Raw genomic sequence first — 21,823 nt, 5'->3', positions numbered from 1 at the left:
GCCACAGAGATGACTAGAGAAAAATGCCCCAGTGTGTGGTAGATGGATGTGGTTAAAACCAGGCTGTTGGCACGGCTCACACGGGTGTGCAGCCGCACACAGCAGGTGTCAACGCAGAGCGGAGTCCTCCTCCTGAGTTTTCTCCCAACCGGTTCAGTCTGTCATGTGTTTCCTCCATAAAGGGAAAGTAGGTAATGCCTCCTCCCCGGGACACTCCCTCTAAGGCAGAACAGCAGCGTTTTCATGTTCACTAAAAAAAAAAAAAAAAAAAAAAAAAGATTCAAGCAATACTCCCATAACTCAGCCTCAGTGACCACCCCCCCCCCCGTTACTTATGGAGTCAAAAGTATATGCTCAGAGTCCATTTTATCTGTTTATTTCTTTTTACTGAGATACGTTTGACATGGAACATTGTGCACATTTGCAGTATCAGACATGTTAATTTGGTGCCCTTGTTAATCGTGGCGATGGACATTGTGGCGTAATTAGCACCTCTATCGCATTACGTGATTATCCTCTTTTCAGTGGCTAGAATCACTAAGCTCTGGTGTGTCGGCAAGCGTGACTGTGATGACGGAGTGCTGTCTACGTCTCCGTACTCTGCACCGCTTCCTGCTCACTGCGTCAGAACACATTTCAGATGTATTCTTTACGCCCTTCTAGATGATTCTCAGCTGTGCGGCACACTGCACTGTGGAATGAGAACAAATGGGTGGACGAACAATGTATGTGGGAAGATACAACCCGTACTTAGCGAGCACCATCACGTTACAGTAAGGCAGACTGAGCGACGGCGGTAGGACCTGCCTGGTGGGATCATCTCATGTCTCCTTAACAGGTTCCAATGCACACTTTCAAGAGGGCGTTCTCTGCAAAGAGATTTTAATCCCTCTGTGTCATCAGTGGCCTGAGATTCCTTTGCTTAGATTTTAATTGCATTGGAAATAAGCATTAGAAATCATTCTTGCTACAACTAATAAAATCACAATACATTTTAAATATTAAGAGCCTTCATTACTTTTACTGGAGGAATATAGCATGTTTATGCCATGTATGTGAACATACATACGTGTGCTTTCTCGAACACAAGGAGCCCAGGCAGACATTTCTTGTGTGGCTAGTTTGGGTGGAACCGTAAGAGGCAGAGGACTCTGAACTTGTTTTTTGTTTTGTTTTGTTTTGTTTTGTTTTTAATTTCTGGGAGAGAGAGAGAGACAGAGCATGAGCGGGGGTGGGGCAGAGAGAGAGGAAGACACAGAATCCGAAGCAGGCTCCAGGCTCTGAGCTGTCAGCACAGAGCCCGACATGGGGCTCGAAGTCACAGACCATGAGGTCATGACCTGAGCCGAAGTCTGACACTTAACCCACTGAGCCACCCAGGCTCCCCTTTGTGGGAAGTGGGAAGTCTCCTGGTAGAAGGAGCCTGGGGCTGCTGGTGTCCCATGTGTTTCGTGGCTGGTGCCTCCCACCAGCCCAGAGCACCTCCCGGCCTCAGAACGTCAGTGCTTAATACGAGCATTGGACTGTGGCTCTCAGTACATGATCATCTATAAGATCAAGAAAAGAGGACAGCCTGCCTCCCATAATGTGCTGAAGAAAAACTAAAGTTAATCATTTGATGTATTTTTCTTATCATGATTTGTTTCTACTCAGAAACAACTTTAAACTGTCGTATCAAAAAAAAAAAAAAAAAACTTAACGGTTATTAAAAAGCTGTTTAGGGGCACCTGGGTGGCTCAGTTGGTTAAGCGTCCAACTTCAGCTCAGGTCATGATCTCAGGGTTCGTGAGTTTGAGCCCCGTGTCGTGCTCTGTGCTGACAGCTCAGAGCCTGAAGCCTGCTTCAGAATGTGTGTCTCCCTCTCTCTCTGCCCCTCCTCTGCTTGTTCTCGTTCTCTCTCTCTCTCTCTCTCTCTCTCTCTCTCTCTCTCTCTCTCCCCCCCCCCCGAAATAAAAACAACGAATTACAAAAAATAACATTAAAAAAAAGTTATTAGTTTTTAAAATAAAAGACAACAGTCAGCCAAGAAAGGAACAGCAACTTCTTACATATTCGGGCTGAGGATTAATGGATGATTCTGACAAGTGCCAGCTTCCCATCCTGCCTCTGCGGATTGCCACCCTTGGGGCTCGCAAGCCTGTGTTGGCCGCTCACCCCAGCTGTTGCCTCTGTAGCCTGAAGCCAGTGTGGCCACCCCGCTCACCACGAGGGGCAAAGGAGATATTCTAGACAAATCTAGAGGTGAACCTGTAAACCACAGAATGCCACGCAAAGGTCTCTGTTCCCAAAGGTCCAGGAAATGCTTGCTCTCAGTGTGTAGATCACTGAAGGGAGCTGCCCTGGAGGTGTTACAGGCCGGGAATAAAAATACGTCTCGTGTCAGTCTCACACAGGATTAGAATCATGGTGTTTAAGCTCTAAAAAATTTTTAAAATTTTTTTTAAAGGCTGAAAAATCACTAAATTTAACTTTTTAGTAATGAGTAGAGTAAGAGTTTGATTTCGTTATTCCTTGACTGCATGCCTCATAGGTGGGACCCCCCCCTGCTGGGTGTGAGCCCCATCTGCCAGGCAAGCGGCTCCGCCCGTGAGCCCATGGTAACATTAGTACGAAGAGGGGTGGAAACAGAGGCAGAAGAAAAGTGTTTCCAGCCCATCACATACAGGCTGTCCCTCTGAAGGCAGAGCTGGTCAGGCTCCCCCCCTGGAAGGTACCTCTGGGCCACCACGCCGCTCACGGGAGGGGGCTGGCAGCTGGGTCTGACTCCTGCCTGGCGCACGGTGGGTTTCTGGTCCCTGTTCACATTCTCGGGGACATCAGGCGCTCGCCTAATCTGCCTTCCTTGGAGCTGGTGCGAATGGAGATAACGTCTTCCGAAGGCTGCGTTGAGGCAGCATCCAGCCCCGAGTCGGCGGCCAGTGGCAGCGGCCTCGTGCTGGCTAGTCACCAGCACAGTCATCATGGGGGCTGGGACACGACGTTTGGACCATCTGGTGCTGTTTCACCACATACTCATTATGGGAACAGGTGTTTCTGCTTTTTTTCCCCCTCCATATTCCACTGGAGTCGACAATTTGCGAAGGCCAGTTGCCAAGATCAAGATCATAGCATTTAAAATTCTGCATTGATTCGCTTCCCTTTCTCTGCAAAAGCAGCTGCCAAATTTAATCTGAGAGACTGTGTTTGCGTTCCAGAAAAGCTGCGTGCCTTAACAAAGAGGTAGAGACGAGGAGACACCAACTAAAGTCAGAGGGGTGAAGAGTCAGGACATTGGTCCAGCCAAGGAAAGTGCAGTTTTGTCTAAATGTTTATTTATAATTGTCCCGTAAAGATTCATGGGGCATATTCTCATCCAACGGCCACCAAAATTGTTGCCGGGGGTAGGGGGTAGAGGGACAAGATGGGGTATGGTCTAAAGTGTGTTGGGTATTGAATTTAGGAAACTATCTCTTTATTTTTGTTTCTAGGAAGTTAGGATTTTTTTTTTTATTAATAGTAAAAATGCATTTGAAAAGTTTACATTGGAAGCACTTATACAAAGCTGTTCATTTCTACGTCTGTTGTACTTGCATATGCTATGAACTTTTGGAAATAAACACCTGGACTGTCAGCCCAGGGAGCACACGTAATTCCCCTCCAAGTGTGTTTTGGTTAAGCTGGGTTCAGAGGGAGCTGACTGGTCCCGTTCCGTGTTGGGACCCTGAGCCATCAGGTCCCGAAGCTTAGACCCCCTGCTCAGGCTGAGGCCGGGAGTGTAGGGAAGACAGGTGAAGGCAGACGTGTGTTTGTGGGAATGGTGAGTGCAGGTGCAGAACCTCGTGGAAGATCCGGAGGGCCACGGCCTCAGTCCCAGCGTTTCCACCTAGAGGGATCGTGGCCCCATAGGAGGCGGCACCAAGCCAGACCTCTGGACTCCCACATCTGGGGCCCTTTCTCTGTTCTGCGTTCAGTCAAGGGGCAGTGGGAAGATGACTGACAGCACGCCTTGGGACTACCTTGACTGACCACGTGTTCCACTTGTGATGTGTCGGAACCCAGCAGATAAAGGAGGGCTGTAATAGCAAGCTCACGTTTCCTCTGGAAAATCTGCTGGGCTTGCTGCATTCCATGAGCTCTCCAGGGAGTTTGCCTTGAAACTAAATCACTGAAGACACCTCCTGTGATTTTGGTGACAGAGCCCATCTGGGAGTCCTCTCCAAATGATCTGCTCCCATACTAGCCCAGCCACCACTTGGGGTGAAACACGGTGGGTCGCAGAATGCACATGATCCGTGGCAGGGCACGAACAATTGGTGACCTCCTTACGCACAGACGGCTGAGTGCTTGAATAACAACATGTTTTGGAACTAAACCTTTGCAAAGGGACTTGTCGCTGAGCTTGTAGGGTTGCTTTGGCTCTTGCTGGCTTGTTGGTTGAAGTGGACGAATTGCACCGTTTGGTGAGCCAGCCCAGGAGTATCCGTTAGATGGCATGTTTGAAACTCAGTCATAATCAATATGGCAAAATTACTGAACGCTGGGTAGCGAGACCAGCAGACCATCTGATCTGGCAGTTTTCCTGTGTCCACAAACATGCTTTCAGCAACCCACTGATCCCCGTTAGGTCCTAGACGCTACAGTAAAGAGATAGATGCATGAAGCCCGGCTTCTTAGATCCAGGAACACAGGCACCGGAATGCTGGGGTCCTGCATGGTAGAAGGTCAGATTTGTAGGAATCCGGGTTTTATTAAACTACATAAATGTCTGTTTATTTGTTGTAACTTCTCCACGCATATGGAATCTGGTTTAACAAATGTTCCTTCCATCCCCAGGGGACTTAAAGTACTCAAAAACAGAATAATACCTCTCTGAAAACCACAAACCAAGATCCTTTATGTAAATATTATCTAAGAGAAGAAAAGGAAATGGGGCCCATCCATTCCCCCCTAATAAACATTTTTTGCAGACAGTTGGAGAGCCAGCACCTGTGGGGAGTCTGCTCTGGGGGAGGGGCCACCCCGTGGGGAGCGTGGGATGTGCCCATCTCTGCTGGCTCTGGGGGATTAGTCAGACCTCAGCAGCTCACTGGTACTGCTCTTTGGGCATGTTTTCTCTTGGTGAACATGGAACATTCTAGGGTGTCTCTGAGCACAGTGCATTTAGCTTCCCTAGAAAATTATCAGTCTCCAGAGAGTTGCCAGGATGGGTGGTCAGAGAAACTAGACTAGATGTGGGGAGGGCTCCACGTCAGGCGGGAGCTCGGAACCTGCCCCAGCATCCATCTCCGTGCGCGGCAGAGGGCTCAGGGCTCTGGCCCACATCCGTCCCGGGGCCGCAGAAGACACTGCTCGGTAAATTCAAGGGAAGGCATATGACAAATAGAAAATGTTCTATAAACGTGAGTTGTGTGGACCATGGATCGCCCCACGGGCATCCCCATCACCAAGAGGCTCCAGCGGCGGGGAGAGGCGCCCGCCCATGCCCACTTCAGCCGCCATCAGGGGCGTCCTGATGTGCTGTGTCCAGACACACAGGCGGGAAGTAGCCTTTCCTCTTCCTCTAAGACGTCAGCGCTGCCAACATGGAAGGACCACGTCCGCCCCCGTCTTCCTGCCTGTTACGAGGCGTTCAGGCCGTTTCTGACTTAGTGACCCACTGCCCTTCAAGTCTCTTATCTAGAAACAGGTGTGACGCAGCGTCAGGACATTTGAGTCCAGGCCCCAGGTTCTGCCCATTCGCTGTGTGAGCTCATCGAGTTCCTGAGAAGTGGGGCTCGAGCCCATAGTGGGTGGGGGCTGCCCGCTTGCCAGGAATAGATGTGGGGGGGGGGGTACGCAGCGCCGGGTACATGTCAGCTCCTCTGGTGCGTGTGCACCCCACTCGTACATGGAAAAGGGGCATTTTTGCTGGATGTGGGGAAAGAAGCTTGGGTTAAAATACCTATTTCGTGCAGAGTATCTGCCAAACTATGAACTAAGTGTTTCCCCTCTGAAAATACTTGTTTTGTCCTTGGACACCACTATGCCCCTCCCACCAGGCCCGGGGAGGAAGGGGCCCGTCTGAGCCCCGCGTGCAGGGGGAGAAGCCCTGGCTGACGGGGTTGATACGTATTTTCATGCATGTTTCTCTCTGTCCCCCCCCCCACACACACAGCTTGGGCTCTGCGGCCCAGCCCTTTCATTAGCGCAAGGAAGAATGTTAGTCTTTCTGTCTCTGAGAATTGAAACCATAAGACCAGTTACAGCTGGCATTTTTGTGTCACCCTCCTGGATCCCCTGCTGTAGTCGGGAGGCCATTTTCATGGACCACCGAGAGAGCTCTCCTAAAAACATAACACCATCATCCTACCCTAACCGTCGGTTTCAAGGCCCATCGAGCGGTGGTTTGTGAAGCAGACTCACTATGCATACATGTAAGTGGTGACTCACCACTCACTTTCAGCCAAATAATTTGTCCTTTTAAAAAGAACTAATTATGCAGAAAATATTTTAGTGAAACTAGCGACGAAGGAGGAAATGAGAAGTGTTCTGTGTGGATGAGCTTTAACGGGGCAGCGCTGTCCGGAGATTCTTTCAGAGAATGGGAAGGAACCACTTTCGCTAAAAATATGTTGCTTGTTGCCATGGGAACCATGGCTCACGAATGTTTCATGAGCCCAGTCTAGCCAGGATTTGAGCGGGGTCTGATACTGATACCCTAATATTAATTTTCCTTTTGAGAAACAGCATCATTTTCACAATTGTTAAATACAAACATGAAAATAGGGACGCTTTGTTCCAGCACAGTCAGCCACTTAAAAGCCATCACTGGTTAGGGGCCCCTGGGTATCTCAGTCAGTTAAGCGTCAGACTTTGGCTCAGGTCATGGTCTCACGGTTCGTGGGTTCGAGCCCCACGTCAGGCTCCGTGCTGGCAGCTCAGAGCCTGGAACCTGCTTCAGATTCTGTGTCTCCTCCTCTGTCTGCCCCTCCCATGCTCATGCTCTGTCTCTCTCTGTCTCTCAATAATAAATAAACGTTAAAAAAAATTTTTTTAATCATACCTGGTTCTAAAGGAAGGGCCGGTTTAGGTGGAGACAGCAAGAGGGTTGAGTGGGTAATGGTTACCTGAGCCAGTCGGGAAACTTCGCAACATCATCTCCAATAATTTATTGACATGTGGGCCAGGTTCAGGTACTAAAACAGTTTTTTACTTTTTTAATTTTCTTTGTTTTATTTTTATTATTTATTTTGAGAGAAAGAGAGAGACAGCATGAGCAGGGGAGAGGCAGAGAGAGAGAGAGAGAGAGAGAGAGAGAATCCTAAGGAGGCTCCGCGCTGTCAGTGCAGAGTCTGACATGGCGCTCAAAGTCATGAGCCATGTGATCGTGACCAGAGCTGAAACCAAGAGTTGGACGCGTAACAGAATGAGCCACCCAGGCCCCCCTCCTTGTGCCTGTTTCTAATGTTTATTTATTTTTGAGAGAGAGAGACAGAGACAGAGCATGAGCAAGGGAGGAGCAGGGAGGGAGGGAGACACAGAATCCAAAGCAGGCTCCAGGCTCTGAGCTGTCAGCACAGAGCCCAACACAGGGCTCAAATCCACAAACTACGAGATCATGACCTGAGCCAAAGTCGGATGGTTAGCCACCCAAGTGCCCCTGAAACAGTTTTTTTAAAGAAAGCGTAAGCTGCACAGACTTCTTGTTTGGAACAGGTGGGGAAACTGAGGTTGGTCACGCGACTGTGGATGGAACACCTGGTCGGTGGGGCTGGGATGGAGACCAGCACGTGGCTCAGAGCTGGTTCTCAACCGCCGAGCAAAGCTGCCTCTCCCGTCATTGTTCTCGGAAGTGGCAAATTGGATTTCCCGTCTCTTCAAGTGAAGAAGGAAAAGTCTGTTAGAGTAAGGGGGAAAAACCCTAGGACAACTCCCCCCACCATATAGATTAAAAACAGCATCCCAAATTGTGGTATAAAGTGGGTTCCTATTTTGAGTTGAGTTTCCCTTTTAGCACACTTTTAAATTCTGTGCTTGAGGCCCATTTAATCTAACTTTAGATTGGGGGGCTTAACTGATTGAGGGTAAGGGGGGCTTACCCGACCAAATATACTCTCTCTATAAATATACTCTGCCCTGAATTTGCATTCAGCTTTTCCAAAGTATGCGTAGAAACCAGCTACATGGCACACAGCCTTGCTTAACTGTGTGTGGGGCTGGCCTCCATGCAGAAAGTACTAGAAGCCCCTCAGCAGGAAGGAAAGGAGAACAGGGGGAAAGAAACTTGGTAGCTGTAGAAACGTGACGCTGCGTGAATTTCCCACGAGAATAATGTAGGACCGAAGTGGGGGAAACAGCAGAAACAGGCTCATGAGCCATTCCTGATAAACAGGTGGCTGAACCCGTCGACATGGGCTGGACCGGGGATGGGGGGCTGCTCCCTCTGTGGTCCTGGGGGGGCTGGACACTTCCCACGGTTGTGCGAGATCTCGTCTCGTTTGTACAACCGACAAACCCATTTCGGTAGATTTGGTATTAGGCAGTCATCGATTTATAGTGATGGGTAGTTCTTTCAATATGCTTCTAACTGAAGAATTCATCGAAGTGCTTAGTACTCTTTTATAGCACAGATGTTGATAACCGTTCACATAAATAGACGTTTTAAATGGCTACAGGGGCGCCTGGGTGGCTCAGTAGGTTAAGCGTTGACTTCGGCTCAGGTCATGATCTCGTGGTTTGTGAGTTTGAGCCCTGTGTTGGGCTCTGTGCTGACAGCTCAGAGCCTGGAGCCTGCCTCAGATTCTGTGTCTTCCTCTCTCTCTGCCCTTCTCCACTCATGCTCTCTCTGTCTTTCTATCTCTGTCTCTTTCTCTCTCTCTTTCTCTCTCAGACATAAGTAAACATTAAAAAAAATTTTTTTAATAAATAAATGAATGGCTATGGTTGTGCCCAGGTTGGGGGAGTGCCTTCTGAAATACCTCATATAAAAGGAACCAAATGTAAAAGCACTAAGTCTACACTATAAGCTTCCCAGCACTGTGATTTTGTAGCCAAATGGTTGGGGCTTATGCAGAAAAATGAAATATTCCGTGGTTACAGTTTAAGCATGTGAAAAGAACAGAAAATTCTATATTAGAATGTAATCTGAAAATAAAAATCAAGCTCCAAAAAACAAAGTTTTGAGGAAGTAAAGCTTGGATGAAAAGATGCATTAATATAATTGATGTGTAGTATTTATTTAGTGCTAATCTCTTCATTAAAATGCATTCTGAATGTTCATAAGTTCTAGAGATTTAATTATGGATATGCTATTTACCATTGTATTATAAAATTGCATAAAATTACCACCTTTCTGAACATCTGCGCTGATTAAATAATATAAATGTCCTCGTGCCTCCGTTCCTATCAAGTGTCTGCTCTTTCAGAGACTGATTTACTTAAGACCTCGTGCAAAGTGAAACTCCCATCCGTGGTCACTGTCGTAACTGAAGTTTGCTTCCCGAGTTTATGACGTATGGTGAAAGTGGGCTTTCACTAACTGGCCGGTTTCTGTGGGGAGCTGTCCACACGTGGGGACTTTCTTACCGGGGCTGTGGATGGACATGTGGCTTTTTCTCAGCTTCCTCGGAGAGGTGATTTATCAACACATTGATCTGTGTGCTACTGATTGGTTCAGTGATTGTTATGATACCACTAACCCAGACCATCCTGCATCTGGTTATTTTTATCAGACAGATATGCTTAAGGCTCTTTCCATTAAAATGAAGGCGGGGGGGCGGGTAGTGTTTGAAAAGCAACACTTGCATTGGTGCAAGTTACTCTTCTGCGATTTCAATTAACCTCTTGACCATTTATTTAATACTTAGTGCATTTCTCTCTGCTAGACAGCCATGAATGATATTATCATCTTAATACTGCAGACATATGGGCAGCTCTAAACTTTACAAAATAACTTAGAGCTTTTCTCATGTCACAACAGCAATTCACAGTCATTATAGGCAAGATACGAAAACATAATGCCGCCTCCGAGAGATGACCGTGGTGGACACTGGGTGTCCTTCTTCCCGCCCCCGCTCCCTCCCACACACATATGTAAGCATCCAACATTCTTCCCTGCTCCTACTGTAACTGCTCACTGTGTTACGAATTTCTTTTCATATCACTGCATCTCTTTCTGCAACACAGGGAGCCCGATTAAAGTGTTGAGGTCAGATCAGGGAGGAGTGGCACTAATTCAATGCAAAAGCCTATCTTGATCATTTTCAATCAAAGGGAGGTGTGGGCCAGTTGCATGGCTGATGGACTTCTGACAGTCCTGTGACTTTACCCGTGCCTGTGATGGTTGGGTACATGCAGCGTGTGGGGGGCTGGGGAGGGCACGGCCCCTCGTACCCCCTCACCCCGTGTCATCTGCGGGATCCCCATCCTCTCCGGCAGTGGGGCCGGGACACAGCAGGCTCAGCCACGCCCATGTCAGTGGACGCTCAGGCCGTATTTGAGGGTTCAGCCGTGAGCCACAACACTATCAAATCCTCATGTTATTTAAAGGGAAATTGTGGGGTTTCCTATCTTCGGAGATCGGTGTCTCAACCGTTTCCATATTTAATGCCTTCCCTCGTCGTGTTTTGCTTGACATCCTTCATCTGGCATCATATCTATGTTGGCACTGCGCCTTCCCTCTTGAGTTCAAAGAGCCCCGTCATCAGCGTGTTGAGAAGCCCTCCGTCCTGTCTCCGCCGTCACCCTTACGTGGGTGTTCCTTCTCACGTTTCAGGCCTATGACGCCGTGATTTGAATGACAGTCTCCTTTCCTGTGTGTTTACCCCACGCCCTGTGGACTCCCCTCACGGTTACCCTCCAGACCGCTAATACTCACAAGCTCAAATAAACACTGTGGCTCAAAGGAAGTACATTTAAATAATAAACTTCTGAGCAACTGTCTTGAAAACCTGGACATTTCTTTGCTGTTCTTTTTAAATCTGTTTTTAGAGATGCAACTTTCTCCGTTACTGTTACTGTTCCCAATCACTAGCTTTTAGGCTGAGTGCATTGCGTTGATGACCCTGAGATAGTAACGGAAAGATGGGGGGAGGAGCACAGGGCAAGCCGGGGTTCTGTGCACCTGACTTACGAGTGTGCTGCCTTGTGTAAACCGCTCGGATATCTTTGGAGTGTCCACTAACCTCAAACATCATGGTAGGTGCTGGGCATCAAAGGTGGGAACAGAACAGGGTGTGTGCCCTCAGAGAGCGCCTACTCCTGTTCACAAGCTGATATGTGGACTGAAAATGGAGCAGAGATCTTGTGGGTCTCAGCACAGACAGGGCCCCCACTCCCAGGGTGGTCTGGCTCTGCCTTTGTCCTGGGGTGGTAATCATTCCTGCCCCTCCCCTCTCCCGACTGCCCTACAGGGAAAGTAAATGAGTCATCCCAGCCCTGCAGCGGAGCAGGCTGCTCAGAGCCCAGGCTGAGCCTGAGAAGCACCGGGAGGTTTTCACGCGGACGGGGGTCTGCCCTCAGCCCAGATTCCAGCGGACAGGTCTGAGATGGGGTCAGGCCCAGACGGTGGTCGAAGCTCCCAGATGGTTCTCAGGTGCAGCCAGGGCTGCGAGCCAGTATAATGAGCAGTGTGACGAGCGGTGCCATGAGCGAGGTATGTCAGGGCGCTGAGGTGGGTTGGATGGCTCAGCCTGAATGATCAAAGAGGGTTTCACAGAACAGACGCAGGCCAGGCTTCCAGGGTGACTGAAACTGACAAAGCCCGTGTGGAGTTCAGCATTTCAGGAAGACTGACCAGGAAAGGCGGCAAAGGAAAAGCACGGCCCGTGCATGGATCTGGGGCGGGCCCCATGCTTGTAGCAGTGCTCCTCGTGTTTTGCTCTTGTCGAGGCAGAGTCTGGGCCCTGGGCCCTGAGCCCTTGGGGCTGAGTCACACTCTGCATTTCTAACAAGCCCCCAGGCAGTGCTTGTGAGGTCCTGGGACAACACTTTGAAAGGGAAAGGTTTTCAGCCTACGGTGGAAACAGGGAACACTCGCATGGATACGCACTCAGCAACCCTGCTCGGGCCTCACTGTGAAGGCTCCTACTGTGAGAAGCCCCGAGCCCAGCCAGCTCTCATGTGAAAGCTGCTCAGACATAACACCTCATCTACAAAGTCGTCACGAAGATCTAATGGCACGATGCAGGCATGCTGGGCTGGAAAGACCCACCGAAGTAGGGGTGGTTAAGGCTATTGTACTCGCCCTTTGGGTTAACAGAGGCTATCTGGGAGCAATTCCTCATGCCCATCCTCATAGGGTCATTAGGGAGCACCTCCTCATGCCCATCCTCATCAGGGCCATCAGGGAGCACTTCATGCCCATCCTCATAGGGTCACTCAGGAGCACCTCCTCACGTCCATCCTCATTGGGTCATCTATGAGCACTTCCTCATGCCCATCCTTATAGAGTCATTAGGGAGCATTTCCTCATGCCCATCCTCATCAGGGCCATTTGGGAGCACCTCCTCATGTCCATCTTCCTCAGAGTCATTAGGGAGCATTTCCTCATGCCCATCCTCATCAGGGCCATTTGGGAGCACCTCCTCATGTCCATCTTCCTCAGAGTCATTAGGGAGCATTTCCTCATGTCCATCCTCATAGAGTCATTAGGGAGCACTTCCTCATGCCCATCCTCATCAGGGCCATCAGGGAGCACTTCATGCCCATCCTCATAGGGTCATTAGGGAGCATCTCCTCATGCCCATCCTCATAGAGTCATTAGGGAGCATTTCTTCATGCCCATCCTCATCAGGGCCATTTGGGAGTACCTCCTCATGTCCATCTTCCTCAGAGTCATTAGGGAGCATTTCCTCATGCCCATCCTCATAGAGTCATTAGGGAGCACTTCCTCACGCCCATCCTCATCAGGGCCATTCGGGAGCATCTCCTCATGTCCATCCTCACGGGGACTTCCAGGACCTCTTCATCATGTCCGTCCTCATAGGGTCATCTCATAGGGTCATTCGGGAGCACTTCCTCATTCCCGTCCTCATCGGGGCCATTCGGGAGCACCTCCTCATGTCCATCTTCCTCAGAGTCATTAGGGAGCATTTCCTCATGTCCATCCTTACCTTGGTGCCTGTTTTCCCTTCCACACTTTGTCTTTCCTACTGATGGTTCTCTCTCGCTAAAATTATCTGACACTGCAGTTCTAAATAATGGATGTACCAAGTTTCTGGGATGAGGAAAATGCTACAAAATGAAGCTGTATGAGGATGCCAGCTGTCACTGCAGCTGAACAGCAAAGAAAAATTTTCCCTCCTCTGATGTTTGTGTCTTTATGCTCACATGTTCAAAAGCTTGAGAGACAGAAAAAAAATGCTATTTAAGAAAATAGAAGAAAGAGTGTTGGAACTAGTAAAGTGAAAAAAATAATTTTTATTTTAAAAGAAACACTGTAATAACCAGCCCTTTAAAAGTTGCTTAGTAAAACATGTTCTCATGATTTTTAAGCTAAAGTGCTGATTTATGTTTGTGTAATTTCCTTCTCTATTTGAAAGCTCATCATACCTTCACGTTGTGAACTTGATGTGAAAGATCCAGTGTCTGTGAATTACAGACTACTTCCCATTGTCTCTGTGGAATTTTTTTTAAATTTGAAAAAAAAAAAGCAAAAAGTTTGCTCAAATTCCCACATCCCAGAGATAACCACTGTTAATATTTTGCTAAATCTTTATCTTAGCCTTTGTATATTCATATATATAAAAGCTTTGCACTGGTTGTCATTTATGCCAGGAAGTGGACACTGGTTACAAAAGATAACCTTTCTGGGGCACCAGGGTGGCTCAGTCGGTTGAGCGTCCAACTTCAGCTCCAGTCATGATCTCACGGTCTGTGAGTTCGAGCCCCGCATCGGGCTCTGTGCGACAGCTCGGAGCCTGGAGCCTGCTTCCGATTCTGTGTCTCCCTCTCTCTCTCTGACCCTCCCCCATTCATGCTCTGTCTCTCTCTGTCTCAAAGAAATAAATAAATGTTAAAAAAATATTTTAAAAAGATAACCTTTCTAAACCACTGATGACCTCAATACCCAACACTCATTTAACATTTCATACACAGAACTTTATGCGCATTATTTCTTTTAATTTTTTTGATCACCCATCAAAGTAAGTTTAGGGATGGTCAATATTCTACATCCAGCGAAGGTAGAGCTCAGAGACAGAGCTGCAAGTTTAGGTGGCTGATGAATGGAGGAGCTATCCTTTCAAGTCACATCTGACTCAAAGCCCTTAATCACTGCGCTTTCCGGGCTGTCTCTACTCTACCCGCCATTTGGTCCTAGGACGCTGCGCTCAGTTGTGTGTGCTGGGAATTGGCTGACAGAAAGACTGAGCAGGTCTGGTTGTTGAGATGTCTGAGGAGCTGGTGCTTCGGAGTTCATAGGCCATTCTTCCTGTGGAGCTGACCTCACATCACTTCTTTCCTCCTCCCACTTGTAAGGTCATCCAGGTGAGACTGGCCCACAGACACTGGTTCCCCTTCTGTCGTACATTTTTCCTGTGGCTGGTGGGCTTTATGGCGAGGGGCACGCTGCCCGCTGGCAGGCTCTTCTGTCCCACGCAGCCGAGGGGCAGTCACGGTACGAGGAAGGTATGAACCAGCGTCTCCAGGTTGCTGTCAACCTCACCGCCCCCAGCCTCACGGTGCCCCACACATCACGTGGAGTGAAAGAGAGGCCCTGGGGCTTTTTCTCATGAGATTTGCTGAATCCCCGTGGAGGTTAGAGAACATGCGGTGACCCAGAGGAAGGGAAGCTTGTCACTCTGAGAGCATTGTTTACTCGGGTTTAGATAAACACAGCCGGTAGATGTGCCTGTTCTCCTTAGACTGTGTTGTTCGACTCCTTTTGAATCCTTCCCGTAAGTAAGAAAGACTTAACCTCAGAATCGAAATTACTCATCTGAAGGGCGCAAGAACAAGCAGATCACCGTTTGCCTTTTCTTCACCTGACCTCAGGCGTAACTGAGCAAAGTTGGTCCTGCTTGGACTCAGCATGGGGGTGCTGACCGCCTGCGTGCCCCCCCCACCCCGAGCCACACCCGGGAGGGCTGGCTCCGAACCCGTGCTGCTCCCCGCCCCCCTGCGTGTCACAGTGCATCCGGGAGGGCCTCAGGGTGTCCCCCTCCATCACTTTCCACCTGGGGGAAGGGACCAACGTTTCATAATCTTTTTAGTCCTAAATTCAACAAAACCAGAACAGGAACAGAAGCGCACTCATGGTTGCCTTGAGGATCAAGTGGGATAAACAGTATGTGCTTAGCGCAGTGTCTGCGAAGTAATCCGTTTGTTGTTTTGAGTCCTGGATCTTTATCATCTGAGGTGAACTTATTGAAACATGATTTCATATACAAGTTGGAGCCCTTTCGAGATTAGATTTTCCGCATCAGTAATACTGATGCTTCCTTAATCCCCATCGTGGAGAACATCCAGAGTTTGACATCAGCTCCAAAACTGCCCCTCCCCCCTGCCAAGTCCATGACTGACCTCCAGGGACACCTGACCACGGGGACCCGTCACCTACCTCTGGGCCACTCTGTGACAGCAGCCCAGGCCTCCCTGAATTTACCATCCCCACCGCCCTGTCCTGAGAGCCCTGGTTTGGGGACACGGAGGGGCTCCAGCCAACACCGTCTGCCGTCCAGGATTATGTATTTCTTGGCAGTATAAACAAGCATGACAGACCGCCGAAACCCACTCGCTGCAGGCTGACCCTAGTGGTGACGAAAGACCCGAGTCACGCGCTCACCGTGTCCTGTTTTCTGCAAAGGCTCCGGCCTCCTGACGGAAGGAGCCACAGGCGCGCTTGCGTGCCCCTGTCAGCAGGGAGCCCCTCGGGTCTGAAAGTCTTACCACGTAGGCGCCCCCGGACCAAACCCGAGGCAGCCTCCACCAGGGCCAGGGAGTATGGGGGCTCAATCCCACGCCTGCACCTCCGTTTCCACATCTGTCCCCCGGCACCCCCACAATGGCTGAGCTGGAGGAGGGAGGCCGGTTCCGCATGGCATGTGGGTCAGACAAGCCCTCTGTACAGGGAGTCACGTGAGGCCTCTGTAGGGGGAGCTGGGTTCATACCATCCCATTATGACTCACCCAGCAGCATGCAGAACCTGGAACTAATTTTGCCCCAGTGGCCCCTGTATCTGGCGCGTTGAGACATACTAGAAGGCAGGAGACAAGGGACGGTCCCAGCAAAGGCACTGCTGATTCTAAGCTGCCGATTCTGAGCTGGAGGCCAAGCTGTGGTCACGGCAGCAGGTCTGAGCCCCGGTTTAGAGTCAGTGGTTCTCAAGGTGTTGCCCTTAGACCATTAGACCAGCAACTGTAGTATCACCTGTGAGTATCTTGGAAATACAGGTTCACGGGCCATCTCCCAACCTTCTGAGTCAGACTCCCTGATGAGGGGACCCATTCAGGTTTGAGAACCAGTTTTGGTACAAGGAAGGGGTGGCTGGATGTATTTTCAGTGGGCGCCCATGTCTGTGTGTGCCACAGATTGTAGAGATTCAAAACCTGCCAGGCAGCGTGCTTGGGCACGGCTTTCAAAGGTGAAGGAGGCACGGGCGTCCGCCGTTCGGAGAAAAGACACAGTCGCACGTCGTACAGTGTTGGAAGCTGCCAGATGGAGGCAGGCCAGCCACAAGTCGGAGGTCCTGTCTGGGATGAGCCTGGGGCTGAGCCGCTGAGGACGGACCGATGTGTGCAGGCGTCTGCAGCGAGGCCATTCCAGGGCATGGATGGGCAGCGCCCCGCTAACTCGGGGAACTGAGGGCAGTCGTGAGTCGTCTGTGGCTGAGCTGAGACGTGGGACCGCGCGGGGCGGCTCCAGGTCCGCGAGACCGGAGACCCGGAGACAAACACATGGAGGCGTTGTGTGAGTACCGTCCGTGTGTGACCAAGACTGTGGTACCTTCCACCGTGAAGACGGCCCTCCCTGCGTGCCCCCCACACTCAGCCCCGAGAGAGCACGGGCCGTAACGAAACCCACTCTTCTAACTGGGTTCCCATCGGGTCAGTCTAATTCCCTGTGACATGAGTGACAAAATTGAACGTCCACCAGCCTGCGTGTGTGATTGCTTTGAAAATGGCTATGCATTCTGAAGGAAAGACCCAGAAATTAGGTGGATTATTCCAGAGGACCACCGTTTGCAGCCTGAACTTAGTGACACTTCATAGAACGTCTCTTGGGTCCCCCTGGGAAGGAGCAAGCGTAATCTCATCTGTGTCTGTGGCCCCCACCTGACCTACCTTAGCATCACGTCCAGGCCTGAGAAGGAGCGAAACTTTCTCAGAGCGCACAGGTTTGAAACCACCACCTGACCATGTAATCAGAGCATTTGGGAGGGTCAGTGAGGGCACAGCAATGGAGATTAGCTGTCGGCAGCCACTCTCATCACAATATGTGATTCCATATTAGCCGTATGTGTTCGTAACCATAAGCGGCTTGCAGACATTTCAGCCCGCTCCAAAACTGTGAAGCACCAGGCTCAAATTATTAAAAAAAACAAAAACAAACCAAAAAACCCTCTCACTAGACAGCTCACTTTGATTCCAGTCTCCACAGAGACGGGATATTCCGATGCGTTAGGATATTTTTGTCTTCGGGAGTGTTTGTATGTCTCGGAATTTGGGCATGTGTGGAAACAAAAAGCCAGATGCCTCATCCGGTGTCTGAGACATGGTCTGGAGACGTGTCACGCTGGGCAGTGAGACGCGTCTGAGAAACAGAAGCAGAAGTTGCCACTGTTGAGTGGCAGATTCGGAGCTGAACCTGCAGAGTGACAAAAGCATGGAAACTTCCTGAAAACAGGCGGGTCTGACATTCCCGGCTGGGGAGAGGATTGGAGTCTTCTTTATAAACCAAGTGTTGACACGTGTGTGTGTGTGCATGTGTGTGTGCGCACGTGCATGTGTGTGCATGCGTGTGTGTGCATTGTGAACGTGTGTGTGTGTGTGTGTGTGAAAAACACATCGCCAAAGAGGCGTGAGCAGGACACCTTGTTCAGGGTCGTCAGCAGCATCTCCGCCACGAGGACCTGGGGACCGTGTCCTGAGCTGCGTAATGGAAGACAAGGTGGTCTTCAGAGGGGATTTGTTGCCTTCGTTTCTTTTTAGACTAGAACAAAACCTCCTTTTCCTAAGTGCGCGGAAGGCAAAGATTTTCTTTGCCTTCAAAACATCACTTCCTTCGTCTCAGGAGGACGGAGGCTGTCTGTTCGCACCCGGGGACAGTCCTGCTGGCTTTCAGTACCAGTTGTGAAGTGAACCCAAACCAGCACCAGGAGCGTCAGACGCAGCGGCAGAGCGTTGCTGGCTTCGCGCCGGGGGCGTGGGGATGTGCCCGGGGGAGCATCCACTTCACGGACACCGGATCTTTCTCAGATGAAGCGCCTACACGTGTCTGGGCTCCAGGAGGTGAATCCTGTCCAAACGCGGGCGGGCGGCTTTCACTGCACCTTGTCTCCACGGTGTTTGCCGTGGGTTTGGCAGGCTGGCCCGGTTCTGGGACGCGCAGCAAGGAGCAGGCTCGTGGTCACGGGAACACAGTGAGAAGAGTGAGCGGAGCACGGTCAGAAGCCAGCGGTCCACTGCGGACCCGTCCTGGCCCTGGTCCCCCCGTCCCGGGGACACTGGGTGTTCCTGGTCACAGAAGCTGCACCAGGACCACCGGGGGCTGCCCCTCTCTGGAGCCGCTAGGTGTTCAGAAAGCACAGCCATCACGGGGCGCATGGGGGGCTCAGTCGGGTGAGCCTCCGACTCCTGATCTCAGCTCAGGTCATGATCTCACAGTTCCTGGGATTGAGCCCCTTGTTGGGTTCTGTGCTGACAGTGCGGAGCCTGCTGGGGATATTCTCTCTCTCTCTCTCTCTCTCTCTCTCTCTCTCTCTCTCTCTCAAAATAAGCAAACAAACTTAAAGGAAAAAGCAAGCACAGTCCTCAGTGACTACTCTCGCGTAGTCCGAGTCTGGGGAGGAGGGTTCTGAACTGGACGCAGAGACGTGTCTCCAGGTGCAGCCTGAAGGTGTGTATGTGCAGAAGCTCAGGTCCTCGGATGCAGGAGGGACACTGCCGCAGGGTGAGCCCCCAGGCACCGTGCCGTGCTCAGCTCCTGGCTTCCAGCCTGGTCAGGACAGTGGGCAGCGGTGAGAGGCGGAGGGCACAGGGGTGAGGACACTGGCAGGGGCAGGGCTGCCTGTGGAGGCTCGGCGTGCAGAGAGCCGGTTTCCACAGCTCGTGCGCGTCCAACCCCACAAGTGACAGGGGAGGGTGGCGGGCAAAGAGCCAAGGTAACCCCACACCCAGACCCCTCTTTGCCTGCTGCGATCCCAGATTTGGGGAAAACAGCTAAAACAAGATGTGAGTCTATGGACAGTCATACTGAGGCCTGATTACAGGTGCACAGAGGAGTTAGGTGCTGGAATATGACCACTCACGTCTTCCTCCTAAGACAGACCCCTCCCTGCAACCTGTCTCCCTTCTCACCGGCAGTCTTGGGATGGATTGAGTCCTTGTGTCCCACTCCCCCTGACCCGTGCGCTCCCTGGGCCATCCCTCCCCCCACAGGCACAGAGCCCATTTCTTGTCTCATTAAATGTCACTTCCCCAAGGAAGCATTTCTGCACCCCTAGCCTAAGCAGACTCACCTGGAGAGTTGCTGAGTGAGCGTGCAAAATATCCTCCTAGTAAAACCCACCTTAGTATCTTTTATTTTAAGTAGGCTCCACGCCCAGTGGGCGGGTCTTGAACTCAGGACCCTGACACCAAGAATCGAGTGTTCTACGGACTGAGCCCGCCGGGCGCCCCCTCACTACTTCCTGTTGGGTCTGAGTGTCCCAGGTGAACAGTCAGTGCCAGGAAGGCAGGTGGCGGGTCTGTGTGGTTCACGGCGCCCCCTGGGTGCGGCCTGACGCCAGCCCGAAGGCTCCGTTAGAGACCAGAGGCCTTCAGATCTGTTACTGGTCCCCGACTGTAAAACAGAAACAACGCTCTGTATTGACTGTAACTCTTCGGCTTTATTGTGAGGAGGCTGCTGTTGACCGAAGTAGTTTTTCCTAGCAGTTTTCCAGGGATGAAGCTTGCATTTCATTTGGAAACAACCTGATGGCTTTTGGAACAGGCCCTTCCCAAGAAAGCTGTAGACTCCGCAGTATTTTGCAAATAGGAAGCTTTCTCATCTCATAGAAACATCATGTGCCAGCAGCCACTCCGCTACCCTGAAGGTGTGTCTTTTTATCGGAGACAGTGTTGCAGGTTAGAGAGAAACATTTCCATATGCAGGCTTCCTCCCAGCTGCCGAGCGGCTGATGCTCATTTTGCCCTTTTCAATGTGACTGAAGTTCTGTCAGTCTTTCTAAAGGAAAAGCGTCTGGCGGGTGGTACAGCAAAGTGCCTTCCCGGATCATGTAACTGTTCGGGCTGACTTCAGTGTCTACTTTGTTGCTTGTAAATAAGGGTCTCTTGATCGGGATTGTTACGGTATAATCTTGGAAATGGCTGATTTAATGGTCAAAACTACTTTCAAAATTATTGCCAGAAGCATCACTGTTTTGCAGCAAAGTATGCTTTTTAATTAAAAAAAAAAATAGTGCCACCAAAGAAACATAAATCACATTGTTTCAAAATAAAAATGAGACAGATCATGCGGTGATCCAGAGTGCGTATGGGCCTAAAGGTTGCCCAATACGGGTGTGTCTGAACGTCAGGAATTTGTGGGTCAGGCTGGAGGAGTCTGGGTGCCGGGCAGGGTGTGTTGACAGGTGTCTACGCTCAGCCCCCACTTCCTTCTGCCCAGAGGCCTTGGATCCCCCCCAGCTCTATGTAAACTGTGGTCTTTGTTCCTTGAGCCCCGGGAACATGTAGAAATTCTCATGTCGGTGGAGTTGCAAGATTCTTAGGGGTGTCCTGTGTACAAGCAGGTTAAATATGTTCCATCAGGCACTTTCCTGCGTTCTTTTATGCCCCGTTTTATTCGTTTTGTTTATTTACTTTTTTTTTTTTTTTTTAATCTAAATCCAAAAGCTTGCCCTCAAGTTATAGTTCCAGCCCATAAAAACGGTCACGGGCCAGGAGCCCCGAGAATAGTTTCAGCGAGAAAACCAGAGCTTCGAGCTCCCGGTTCTGGTTCTGAAGTGGTACTCTGCGTCTCGTGCGGGCTGCCTCTGCCACGAAGAGAGAAAACGGAACGAGAGATGTGGTCCAGCCCGTGATTCCGTGTGCCCTGTCTCCTAGAAACATAGGTTTGGATCCTTAATTAGTAGCTGCGAGAACCATTCTGAATACTAATAGGCAAAGCCAATGGCAGCAACTCAAAGCCTCCGTTCTGACAGGACAGATGGTCCCCTGCAAACAGAGCTTCGAGCAGCCTCGCTTTGCAGTAAACTGAGATCTGATATTTACTAAAAATGGCATCTTCCATACAGGTGCTCCACTCTTGAGCTTACTTGCCAGTTTTGTCTTTGCTGCTAACGTGAAGTTTAGCTGCCTTAGCGAGCAGCCGACTTCGCAGTCCCTCAGCACCCCATGTCTCCGTCCTGAGGACTCGCTCTTCCTCCGTCTGTCCGGGTGACGGCGATACACGGCCGACACCTGCAGCCTGGCCGGCCTCCCCGTCTGTCACTGCTTCCTGAGTCCCATTCTCGAGCGCGCGTGCGATTCTCTCGCTCAGGCAATGGCTGTAAACTCAGTGGCACAGCTGGGCAGTCCTGGACACTTGCTCTGTTCTCCGGTCTTAATAAGTCCTGGGCTCTCTTCCTAGAATGGCTTTGAAAGGTAGAGAATTTTTGAATTTTTAGTAACCTTGTCATTCAGGTTAGCTTACTGTCCTAAGTGA

The 21,823-nt window shown here is 50.4% G+C and overlaps 1 protein-coding gene and 1 long non-coding RNA gene across 10 annotated transcripts in view; one reads left to right on the top strand and one right to left on the bottom strand.

Moving 5' to 3' along the window:
• DLGAP2 (DLG associated protein 2) overlaps nucleotides 1–21,823 on the top strand; it is a 777,915-nt gene that overhangs the window by 556,772 nt on the left and 199,320 nt on the right. The window lies entirely within an intron of this gene.
• LOC132691467 (uncharacterized) lies at nucleotides 361–3,300 on the bottom strand. The gene is made up of 2 exons (XR_009615791.3): nucleotides 2,715–3,300; nucleotides 361–691 (listed from the first exon to the last, which is right to left on the bottom strand). It is a non-coding gene; the product is annotated as an uncharacterized LOC132691467 (long non-coding RNA).

Source organism: Panthera onca, chromosome B1, assembly GCF_046562875.1.
Source record: "Panthera onca isolate mPanOnc1 chromosome B1, mPanOnc1 haplotype 2, whole genome shotgun sequence".
NCBI lineage: Eukaryota > Metazoa > Chordata > Mammalia > Carnivora > Felidae > Panthera > Panthera onca.
The sequence above is the reverse complement of the archived record's forward strand: the minus strand, read 5'-3'. Positions and strand labels throughout refer to the sequence as shown.